Here is a 12082-nt window from a genome sequence, read left to right as displayed (position 1 = left end):
CCTCCACCCTCGTGGGCCCCCTGTTGCTCCACTGACGTACACCTTCCACCTACATATACCTACGTACCCCCAAACTACCAGATACGGAGCCAAACCCATAATTCCACCGCCGTAACTTTCTGTATCCATGAGATCCCATCTTGGGGACTTTTCCGGAGCTCCGCCGGAGGGGGCGTCGATCATGGAGGGCTTCTACATCAACACCATAGCCTCTCCGATGAAGTGTGAGTAGTTTACCTCAGACCTACGGGTCCATAGTTATTAACTAGATGGATTCTTCTCTCTTTTTGGATCTCAATACAAAGTTCTCCCCCTCTCTTGTGGGGATCTATTCGATGTAATCTTCTTTTGCGGTGTGTTTGTTGAGACCGATGAATTGTGGGTTTATGATCAAGTTTATCTATGAAAAATATTTGAATCTTCTTTGGATTCTTTTATGTATGATTGGTTATCTTTGCAAGTCTCTTCAAATTATCAGTTTGGTTTGGCCAACTAGATTGATCTTTCTTGCAATGGAAGAAGTGCTTAGCTTTGGGTTCAATCTTGCGTTGTCCTTTCCCAGTGACAGTAGGGGCAGCAAGGCACGTATTGTATTGTTGCCATCGAGGATAACAAGATGGGGTTTATTTCATATTGCATGATTTTATCCCTCTACATCATGTCATCTTGCTTGAAGCGTTACTCTATTCTTATGAACTTAATACTCTAGATGCATGCTGGATAGCAGTCGATGTGTGGAGTAATAGTAGTAGATGCAGGCAGGTGTCGGTCTACTTGTCTCGGACGTGATGCCTATATACATGATCATACCTAAATATTCTCATAACTATGCTCAATTCTGTCAATTGCTCAACAATAATAATTTGTTTACCCACCATGAATACTTATGCTCTTGGGAGAAGCCACTAGTGAAACCTATGGCCCCCGGGTCTATCTTCCATCATATCAATCTTCCAATACTTAGTTATTTTTATTGCCTTTTATTTTACTTTGCATCTTTATCATAAAAATACCAAAAATATTATATTATCATATCTATCAGATCTCACACGTGTAGGGATTGACAACCCCTTATCGCGTTGGTTACGAGGATTTATTTGTTTGTGTAGGTGCGAGGGACTCGTGGGCCTCCTACTGGATTGATACCTTGGTTCTCAAAAAACTGAGGGAAATACTTATGCTACTTTGCTGCATCACCCTTTCCTCTTCAAGGGAAAACCAACGCAAGTGCTCAAGAGGTAGCAAACATCATAGCACATTGAACTTGCATACAAAAATTTCACGTAGGCGGCACAATCAGGTTGGAAGCAGTGGATCGCTACGGGTAGGGCTATGTTGAAACCAACAAACTCGTACATGACCGTTCATCATCTTTATCAATGACGGGGAAATATCTTGAATGATGTGCAAAGAAAATAGACAAACAACTGCTAGCGCATTAATTTGACGTACACCCCTTTCTAAAAAAAGTTCAGGTACAAAAATATAACAGGTCACAATCAAATGTACTGGCACATTAGTGCTTCACATCGATAGCTCGGATTTGGTTGCTCAAAAATATAACAGGTCACAATCAAAAGTTCTAGTATCTCAGAAGATTCAGTTTCTCAAATTAGAGCACATCCAGGCAGCCAGCCTTGCCTCTTCTCCCAAAGAAGCAGTGGCCTCCGCCGCGTGATGGAGTAGGCCCTGTGCCATCCATCATTCTGAGCAACACGGGGAAAGTCTAACATTGACTACTCACTACTCTAGCGGATGTCATTTATGGACCCTGGCACTAGAAGCGGCGGCATGACTTCGATTGATGGCTTGGACACTTCTTTGACATGCACGAACACTCGATACATGTACATCCCTAATGTGGTCCGCGGCGGCCTTGGTGGCTACAAATAGTTCAACCCCGATTCCTACACCGGTATCTCAACACCAATCACCTTCTTTATGGTGGAAGGCTTCTTCATCCATGCCATAACCGTCAGAGCCCAGCTGTCTAGAGGAACAAACATACTTAAGAGCTCACCCATAGGCCGTTGATAATCTCATTCATGGACTCGCTGTTCTAAGCACGTCAGTGCATGCCATGGAAGGTAAGCTTTGTTAAAAACTCAAGCTCAGAGGGCACCGAGCTCCATCCTGGGTGCCACCGATCAAAGCTCACTAGTGCGCCATCGGAGAACAAACACCGGGAAGATTCGAACACACGATTGTAGTCAAAAGTTGTCCGGAACCTGACGAAAAAAATCAGCCGGTGGCGGACATACTTTGGCGAGCAAGTCGCTTATTTGGATGTCATGCGCAATGCCAAGAGCTTTGACAAGGTCGTCCGACGACACGGGAGGCCTGTCGCCGCTGATGGTTACCATGAGCACTTCGCTGACAAACAGGTCATCAAGCACCCCCATCCCAGTGTTGAGCGACAACACACAGCGCCTGAAGGCAGGACAGACCTCAGGATCTCCGGCTCGAAGATCCGCGTCGACCCACGACATGATAGCGCGCTTGAGTATAGGGAGTATAGGATGGGGATTTGGGGGAACTAGACACAGGAGTATGAATCGAGATTCCAGAGGTGGGGGAGGGTCGAGAGATTAGGGATGAAAAGGTAGCATGAATTTTGAACACACGCCAATACGCTCTTGGCGCGCAAGCACACAAAAACACCGGTGGGGCCCATATGTCAGCCTAAGAGTCCCTTTTCTTTCTTTTTTTGAGCGCTCGGCCTAAGAGTCATAATTGACATGTTTGGCATTGCATTACTACTCGGCCCATATTCAACGACACCTCACATTGGCCCAAACAAGCGTACATCACCGAAAATACACTGAGCTCAAATTATAACTTGAAAAATGATATATACACTAAACACTGGAGAATGGTGATGCCCTCATTTAGCCCACCAGCAGTTCGATACAATAAACAGCAAGACATGATAGTTCATAAGAAGTCTTGCTACACCACCAAAACGCACCCATCTGCAACGCTTAGACTCCCATGATCCAGACGAGAATGGCATTCTAAAGAGAGGCAACTATTACATAGTAAGAGTGACATAGACAAGGATGACCAAATGACAAGGAGTCAGGATAACAAAAGAGAGAACTACCCATCGAGAACAAGTAGCAAAGACAACAAGTCATTCAAAGAGGGATGATCCAACACCATCATAATTTGCAGCCCCTCTTGAACCACCAGTGATTCGGAGACACCAGGCCTCCACCCTTTTGATGCAACAACCCAATTACCTATCAACCTGAAGGCTTGAACCACATCACTACCTGTCGGAGTTGAGACATTGTAGGATCTAAAGTAAGTCTAAAGGGGGGGTGATTAGACTACTTGACCAAATAAAAATATAACCTTTTCCCAATTTAATTGTTGGTAGATTTTAGCAATTAGCACAAGTCAAGCAATCAACCTACAGATGCAATTCTAAGAGTGTTGTCAGATTTCGGGTTCCGCAGACCCTTGAGAGGTTCAAATTCTGGGGTGAGTGGGAAGAACTCGTCCTCCCCAGTCTGCCTGCTCTCTAATCCCATGGCCTAGCTCGACGAACCTAATGGACAAGAGACACAGCAGTTTACCAGGTTCGAGCCACCTTGTGGTGTAAAACCCTACTCCTACTTTGTGTTGGATTGGCCTCGAGGGGCCGAGTATGAACTAGTACGATGGAGAACAACCTGAGGAGGAGAGGTGTTCTTGTGCTCGATGAGCTGGTGGATGTGAGGATGATCTGAATGATCCGTCCATTTTCTATGTTGGTGGCTAGGTCATATTTATAGCGGCCTTGGTCCTCTTCCCAAATGAAGGCGGGAAGGGATCCCACAATGGCCAATTTTGGAGGGAGACAACTAGTACATGCTATCCTGACAAAAGTACTCTTCGCCTGCAAAAAGCCTCTGGTGGTGACGCTATGGTGGGCTTGGTGATGACCTCCATCCTACTGTCCTGGTGGTCTTGGTCTTGTTGCACCGGAATGGAAACCTTTGCTTGATTCCTCGGGACTCCGCGCCTGCGCTTGCCTCCTTAGCACCAAAGAGGAAACTGGTACACTGCGCCCGCTGGCACCCGCCTGGCCTTGGTCGTCATGGCTCACGTCATCTGAACCTCGCGGGGTGAACCGTGCGTAGATATCTTCGCTCCTCATGAGCCAGCATGGGGAGGCCGCCCCACTTGGAGGTCTTGGTGACGTCCGCCTCCGAGGCTTGGCCCCTCGCGAGGGTCTTGAGTTGTTGATGTTGAAGCTGGGTCATACCAGGCCGTCGATGGAGCCACGCTGTGGGCCGCAGGCAGGCAAGTCTGGGTACCCACATTCCTAGAATGCCGATAGTAGCCCCCGGGCCCAAGACGCGCTCGAACTTGGCTTTGAGGCAAAGCCAAAGGACAAGCGCAGAGCACCGTGGGCCCTAACCGCTGCGGCCTTGGTCAACACGTGTCGATTGATGGGGCGTGGGCATCACTAGTACGCGTCGGTGCTATACAAACGGTTTTTAACCCCTTTCCGTGATGACATTTGGAACCGTCACTAAGTGAGTGGGGAGATAGGGGGGTCCTTCCCACACGACCAAGAAATTCTCGGGGATAGGCCCTCCTGGGACACAGGCTAGGGCCGTGTGCGATCGGGTGAGGCATAGAAATCCAATCATTTCCGTAGGTATGTACATCCCACACAGTGAATCCCAGAAAAACATTTCCGTAGGTATGTACGTCCCACACGGTGAATCCAAGGAATATGTTTTCATTCTTATGTACATCCCACACAGTCAATCTAGGGAAAACATTTTCCTTTGTATGTATATCGCACACAGTCAATCCAAGAAATACGTTTCCGTTCTTATGTACATCCCACATAGTCAATCCAGGGAAAACATTTCCGTTCGTATGTACATCCCACACAGTTTTATGTGTAGGCCAGTGTGTGAAAGGTGTAACTATCACACATGCTCTGCCTTGGTTAACTGTTTGCTCTTATCAACTACACCACACATGATTTGATGAAGAATACTGTGTGGCATTGGGCTATCCATCACAAGCGCTTTTACTGCTAGAACCGTTTGCAAAGTTCCATGACACATTTAGCAGGTTTGTTAGTTTACAATTAATAATTCCAGTATTACGCAAATTCACATTTCATATCGAACAGTTGTTTGCCAATTTGATATCAGGCACATAAATATATTATAACATCACAGTACAATAGCTACATGAAAACAACACCGTACAACATATAGCTAGTTCAACTTCATAAGAACAATATTAGAACAATATATTCAATTCCCTAATCGAGATCATCCAGGCTCGTCTTATCCACCTCTGCTTTCAGTTCAGTAAGAACCTGTTTTGCACTGGCCAATTGGGAAAGTGCCTCCTCCTTCGCCAACACCATCTTAGCAAAGTCTGGTTAAAAAATCTGAGCTCATTCTCCACCTTCCAATTTTTATCCTGCATCTTCAGATATTCTTCAGCGTTGAGAACACTTTCTCTAAGCCTACGTCTGTTCTCTTCCTCATACATGCTCCAGAGCTTTGCTAGGCACATCTGCAAAGACTATGGCCACTCTTGATCAACCCACTCCAAGTAAGAACACTTCCATTCATCCTATAATATTTAAAACTAGATCAGTAACAATTGTAGGGGAAATGGGTTTATAGCAACATAGAAAATCACCAATGCTTATTTTGAAAAACTGAAGAAACATGTTAATTATGACATATCTTCTCAAAAAGATCAATGTGCAAATGAATTAATTTCTACTGAGAAAACAACCAAATTATGGAACATAAGAATCTATAATTAACTACAACATGCTACAAGTTCTTACTCATGCACAATAAATAACAAATTGAACATTTTATGAGGAGATAAATATAACTGCAACAGCATAGCGACTGTGTTTGGATGACAGCAAATTGATACTAACAGGTGTGTACATGCACAAATTTAGTAACATAGAACTAATAGCACTAAGGCCGTCCACTATGTATGCCAAAACTAGTGTAAAGACAACTGTTGCTACATCTCACACCGGTGCCCTGCACTGGCGAGCCGATGCAGCGGAAAAAAATCAGGGACCCGGACTCCGGAGCACATAGTTTCTCTAATGCCCAGTTCCTTATTGCCATAAAGATTTAGTATTTTACTGCTTGGCTGCTTGGATATGTGGACCAAAGTTGGCTGCACAAACTGCTGAAGCGGTGCCAAATAATTTTCTAATGGCATAGCTGATGAGATGGCAACAATTTAAGATACTAGGTACAAACTGTGACACTGTCTTAGGATGCGTTTGGTTGAAGGTGTGGTATGAATGGGTTGGGACCGTGACAGTGTCTGAATCACATCTAATAAATGATTTTTAACAACGAAAGAGGGTCTAACCTTCTCTGCACAAGCCAGAAACTTCCTCTCACCGTCCATAGATTCAAATGTAACTAGCTTCATGCATGGAAATTGATGGTGACAACGAGAAGGTAGATCTTCAGCCACCTCACACCATTAGTTGCCACTGATGGTCCTAGCGAGCTATAATAGGAAGAAATGACTCAAATCGACTGCCGGGTAAAAATCCTTCATTCCAAGTCATAGCCCGAGAGAGAAAAACGAGGCATACCCGGGTGGTGAAGGAGTCTTCGCCGGAGGAGGAACCGCTGGAGAGGTCTTTGAAGAAGATCGTGGCGACCCCGGTGGTTGGATGCGAGACGGTGAGAGCGAGGAAGCGGATATAGCTTAGGAAGGAAGGAAGGAGGAAACAGGGGAAATGTGACTTGTGGTTGGGGAGAAAAGGGGTGGGGAAGGGGGGAGGGGGCGTGGTAGATATTTTGGCGGTAGGCCAAAATTTTGGAAATGTGGAGGGAAACTTTGCGCGCGGTGCCGCCGGACCATTCACTTTGAACGATTGTGTGCATCGCAAACGATTCTTCTGCTTTACGCGCATGGTCTCGAGGCAGGCGAAGACCGATCACTTTCCCCGGGAAGTGAAGCACCGGATGGCTGGGTCATGTACTTTGATGGGGCGTTCTCCCGACACGGTGCGGGAGCTGGCACAGTGCTCATATCCCCTACCTAGGACAAACTCTACTACGCCGTACAACTTTGCTTCCAGCATGGAGAAAATGTCTCCAACAACATAGCGGAGTACAAAGGCCTAATAGCAGGCTTGAAGGCCGCAATTGCCTTAGGGGTGAAGCGCCTCATCATCAAGGGCGATTCGCAGCTCCTCGTCAACTTCTCCAACAAGATATACGAGCCAAAGGACGAACACATGGAAGCCTACCTCGCTGAGGTTCGCAAGATGGAGAAACAGTTTTGGGGGCTGGAGTTGCAGCATGTGCCTCGCGGCACCAATCAGGAGGCCGATGACATTGCCAAGAGGGCATCTAGGCGGCTGCCTCAGGAGCCTGGCCTCTTCGAGGAGCGGCTCTTCAAACCCTCGGCGGTGCCGTCTCTGTCGAGCACAGCGCAACCAAGGGAGGAGCTCCCTCAGCCGCCTGCCTCAGGAGCCTCGGTCTGCGGCCCAGCCTCAGGGGCACGCCTGCTCCTGGTGTTAGAGCCTCAGGAAGGGTGTTGGATCCTGGAGCTCAAGAACTACCTGATGCAAGGGACTCTGCCCGAGAATGAGGAGGAAGCGGAGTGTGTGGCGCGGCAGGCCACAGCTTATTGCATCAGGGATGGAGAGCTCTACAGGAAGCAACCAAATGACGTGTCCCTACGTTGCATCTCCCGAGAGCAAGGGAAGGAGCTACTGGCGGACACACACGGCGGAGACTGCGGGCACCACTCGTCGTCACGGACCCTCGTCGGCAAAGCGTTACGTAGTCGATTCTATTGGCCCACAATGCTCAACGACGCCGTTGAGCTTCTGAAGGCTTGCGAGGCCTGCCAGTTTCACACTAAGCAGATCCATCAGCCTGCGGGGGGTCTACAGACTATACCCCTCTCATGGCCGTTTGTAGTTTGGGGGCTGGACATTCTGGGCCCGTTTCCTCGGGCGCCAGGGGGCTAGCGCTACCTCTACGTCGCCGTGGACAAATTCACCAAGTGGGCTAAAGTGGAAGCCGTCCGCACAATCCCGGCAGACTCAGCGGTCAAATTCATCAAGGTCCTCGTGAGCTGATTTGGGGTGCCCAACCGCATCATCACCGACAATGGTTCGCAATTCACCAGTAATCTCTTCAAAACATACTGTGCTAACCTTGGAACCCAGATCTGTTACGCTTCGGTAGCACACCCCCGGAGCAACGGCCAGGCCGAGCAGACCAACGCGGAGGTCCTGAGGGGCCTCAAAGCCAGGACCATCAAGAAGAAGATGGAAGCCTGTGGCAGGGGCTGGTACGACGAGCTCCACTCCGTGATGTGGTAAATCCGCACAACTGCGACCAAGCCGACTTGCGAGACCCCGTTCTTCCTCGTTTATGGAGCATAGGCTGTTCTCCCTCACGAGGTCAGGCGTCGCTCCGCATGAGTCCTGGCGTTCGACAAGACGCAGCAGGACGCCATGCGGGGGACGGATCTCGTGCTGGGGGAGGAACGCCGTTGAGAAGCCGCGCTGCAAGCGGCAAGGGATCAACAGGCGCTGCGACGATACCACTACCGCAACATCCGCCCAGAACTCTTGAGGTAGGGGATCTCGTGCTCAGACGGGTTCTCTCCACGGAGGGGCTGCACAAGCTCTCTCCCATGTGGGAGGGCCCATTCAAGGTTGTTCATGTTTCCAGGCCTGGCTCCACGCGCTTGGAGACCCCGGAGGGGGTACCCGTCCAGAACGCGTGGAACATTCAACATCTCTGGAGGTTCTATCCCTGAGCGAGGCCTAGCGCCTAGGAAAGGCCCGGTGCCTGTGAAGAAGGCGAATGCCTGTGAAGCTGCTGCGTTTTGGGAAAGGCCCGGTGCGTGCGAAGAAGGCGAATGCCTGTGAAGCTGCTGCGTTTTGGGAAAGGCCCAGTGCCTGTGAAGAAGGCGAATGCCTGTGAAGCTGCTGCGTTTTGGGAAAGTCCCGATGCCTGTGAAGAAGGCAAATGCCTGTGAAGCTGCTGTGTTTTGGGAAAGGCCCGGTGCCTGTGAAGAAGGCGAATGCCTGTGAAGCTGATGCGTTTTGGGAAAGGCCCGGTGCCTGTGAAGAAGGCGAATGCCTGTGAAGCTGTTGTGTTTTGGGAAAGGCTCAGTGCCTGTGAAGAAAGCGAATGCCTGTGAAGCTGCTGCATTTTGGGAAAGGCCTGGTGCCTGTGAAGAAGGCAAATGCCTGTGAAGCTCACCACCCATGACACTCTCACGTAATAATGAGTGGGGCTGTACACGCCCTAGAGTCTCCGGAGTGCCACCCTCGGGCCTCGGGGGCTCCCACCCACGCCCAGTGGCAGCACTTAGCTCCACGGTGGTGAGAAGACGTCGAAGACTAGAGTAGGTGCCGGACGCGGCTTTCCCATTTGCTTTCTACAGTTGGCTTGTCTATTCCCGTTTGATGTTTTATTGGAGTTGCTGACGTTCCTGGCTTGTGACTCTTTGTATTTCTCACTTGCTTGCCTCGTTTTCTCTCGCACAAGTCTTGCGAGGGAGGTTCGCGGGCGCCCTCGCAAGTGTTTTCTGCCCCGATCATTTGGAGCTTTCCTACCCGAGTCCTCTACGGGAGCACCCCTCCCAGTCTATGCCCCACGGGCATCACGACATGAGCGCAGAACCTGGGCTGATTGCCCCCACAACCAAGACCGTAAGTTACCCCTCCTACTGATCCTTGCAGGGCACGAAGCGCACGACGAGGCCACGGCCTCGGGAGGCGAGGACCGCGCCAACCCCCACCGAGCTAAAATAGTTCTTGCACATGGGTTCGCGGCGCAGAAACACAGCGCAGACATAGCGGAAACAGCGCGATGGTTAAACTGCAGCAGTTCTAATATGCCCCGCGGGGCCCTACATTACTTTCTATTTCTGCGCAGGATAAGAAAGAAAACAAAACGGGCACGATTCGTCCTGTGCCAACCCACAGCGAAGGCTCGAGCTGCTCCTAGGTCTCAGGCAGATCCCTCCTCTCGCTTCACCGGGGCGCGACGGCGGGCTGACCCGCTACCTTCACCCAGGCGGGCGCGGGGGCTGGTCGCGGCCACCGCTGGAGGAGCTGCTTCTTGAGAGGGGGTTGCCGAAGCTCAGCGAACCCCGAGCACCGCCGCCTGTACGCTAGCCGCCATCTTCATCCTGGTCAGTGTCAAGGCTGGGCAGGTGGCCGCAGTCGTCGTCTTCAGGGTAGCACCCGGCAGGGCGACCATCTTCCCCGAACACCCTCACATAGAGGGTGGCGTCGCCATCAAACTTGAAGTACATGGTGCACCACCGGCCCAGGCCACGCGCGCGGGCAAACGTTTGTCAGCCGCTGTCAGAGCCCCATTCCCAGAAACGGAGACCTCCAACGAAGCCCAGGAGGCCCTGCTGCAGCAGCCGTCTGCCTGGAGCCAGAAGCCGCACCGAGCGCTGGCCGGCAGTTCATCTACGAAGAAATGGGGGAGCTAGAGCCTAGTGTTGGATGGGTCCGCCGACCACACGACGAACTCCGGCAGCACCTCCGCAGAGCGAAAGCGTGGCCTAGGGGGCGCACACCCACGGCGTACCCCCTGTCGGCAACCGGGCGCTCACCACCGCGCAGGGAACCGCCTCCATGGCCGCGGGAGGCCACCACGGGGACCGTGGTATACTTGCGAGGGCGGCCTCGGCCGCGCTTGGTCGGGGGGAGTCAGGCCCTGCCTGGGTGGCCTTCCCTTTCTCTGCGGCCGAGAACCTCTTTGGGGCCATGGGGACGGCGAGTAGCCAAGAGGAAGAAAAGGAGCAGCAAGAGGGGACGGGCTGAAGGGGCTCGCGCGGCCCCGTACTTATAGCCAGAGGAGCCCAACCGCCGAGCACCACGATCGCAGGTAATCATGATCGATTTCTCTGCATGCAGGGACTTATCAAGTCATGCGGTCGCCGAGGCATCGTGGGGAAGCGCAGTCACCCATGTCCAATCAATCGCCACGGGGCGCCCAAGGCTGTAGGCTGTTAGGGCCCATGGCGCTTCGCGCTTGCCCTTTCATTTTCCTGCTAGGCCAAGCCCGGGCGCGCCTTGGGCCCGGGGGCTACTGTCGGCGTTCTGGGAACGGGGGTCCCCAGACTTGCCTGCCTGCAGCCTGAAGCATGGCTCAAGTGGGGGCCCAGCGCGGCCCATCTTCATCAGCTCAAGCTCAAGACCCTCGCGAGGGGCCAAGCCTCGCGGGGCGGACAACAGAAAGCTTCCTTAGAGGCAGCCTCATCAGACAGGCTAGCGAGGAGGCGGAGAGATCAAGGCAGGGGTACCTCGCGAGGAACCTGTGATGCAAGCCATGACGATCGAGACCAGGCGGGCGCCAGGCGGGCGCCGGCCTGCGCAGTGTCCTCGTTTCCCCTTTGGTGCAAAGGGGGCAAGTGCAGGCCAAGGCATCGGGCAAAGGTTACCATTACGGTGCAACAAGACCAAGACCAACAGAGCGGCAGGATGGAGGTCACCGTAGAGCCCAAGACGGCATCATCACAAGTACTTTTGGCAGCCGAAGACCACCTTTGGTCAGGACAACTTGTACTAGATGTTCCCCTTCAAAATGGCCAATTGTTGGCGCCCTTCCCGCTCATTATTTGTGGAGAGGCCCAGGGCCTCTATAAGTAGAACTAGCCAGACAGAGTAGAGGGACATATAGAAATCGGGTAGAGACCTAGCAGAGAGAGAGAGAGGCGATTGAACTCATCCAAGCAGTTCATCGCACCAGCTCAAGAACACCTCTCGCGAGGCTGTTCTTTCCTTGTACTGTTCCTCACCAGCCCCTAAGGCAATCCACCACACCACACACTGGAGTAGGGTATTACACCACAACGGTGGCCCGAACCAGTATAAACCTTCTGTCCCTTGTGTTGTTCGTTGTTTCTAGCTATAATCATGCGAGGAGATTGGACGTAGATCAGTAGGGGAGAGATCTCCGCGCGCACCCCAGTGTTCGAACCTCAAGTGTCTGCCGGAACCCAAAATCCGACAGTGTGTGTGTGTGTGTGTGTGTGTGTGTGTGGACATGACAGCCGGGGCAGGAGCTCACCAGCAAGG

Source organism: Triticum dicoccoides, chromosome 7A, assembly GCF_002162155.2.
Source record: "Triticum dicoccoides isolate Atlit2015 ecotype Zavitan chromosome 7A, WEW_v2.0, whole genome shotgun sequence".
Classification (NCBI taxonomy): domain Eukaryota; kingdom Viridiplantae; phylum Streptophyta; class Magnoliopsida; order Poales; family Poaceae; genus Triticum; species Triticum dicoccoides.
The sequence above is the reverse complement of the archived record's forward strand: the minus strand, read 5'-3'. Positions refer to the sequence as shown.